Here is a 476-nt window from a genome sequence, read left to right as displayed (position 1 = left end):
ACAACTTTCAATCTGGAAATCTTTAGGAAGTGCACAAGTGGTGCTCTACTAAATAAATAAATAAATAAATAAATAAAATAAATACCGCAATAGTAAAGCGGCAGCTTTCCTTTGGCCACTCAACAGCATGACTGCACAAAACAAGAAAGTTTATTCATTGCTAAGGCTAGGAAACCTCGAAGAAACACTTGATATTTTACTGGAACTGTTTGCAAAGTGGTTCCATGGTGTAGTGGTAATCACATCTGTTTCACACACAGAAGGTCCTGGGTCCAAATTCCAGTGGAACCATGGCTTCTGAAATGCATGCATTGGCTTAAGAAACACACTTTAAGTACTCCAAATTAGTGTAGACTACATCTTTAGGGTCAAAGTCAATAGATTGTTGCTTCACAAGCCATGTCATGATGTAGACTAAAGAAAACACTTGAAATGTGTTCAACTTTGCTTCTGTCAACGTTACAGTGACTGTACAC

At 37.6% G+C, this 476-nt stretch overlaps 1 non-coding gene across 1 annotated transcript; it reads left to right on the top strand.

The window, feature by feature from the left end:
- Positions 1-218: 218 nt before the first annotated feature.
- On the top strand, positions 219-291 carry trnav-cac (transfer RNA valine (anticodon CAC)). The gene has a single exon. It is a non-coding gene; the product is annotated as a tRNA-Val (tRNA).
- The last annotated feature ends 185 nt before the right edge of the window (positions 292-476 follow it).

Source organism: Austrofundulus limnaeus, unplaced genomic scaffold, assembly GCF_001266775.1.
Source record: "Austrofundulus limnaeus strain Quisiro unplaced genomic scaffold, Austrofundulus_limnaeus-1.0 Scaffold3401, whole genome shotgun sequence".
In the NCBI taxonomy this organism is placed as follows: Eukaryota; Metazoa; Chordata; class Actinopteri; order Cyprinodontiformes; family Rivulidae; genus Austrofundulus; species Austrofundulus limnaeus.
The sequence above is the reverse complement of the archived record's forward strand: the minus strand, read 5'-3'. Positions and strand labels throughout refer to the sequence as shown.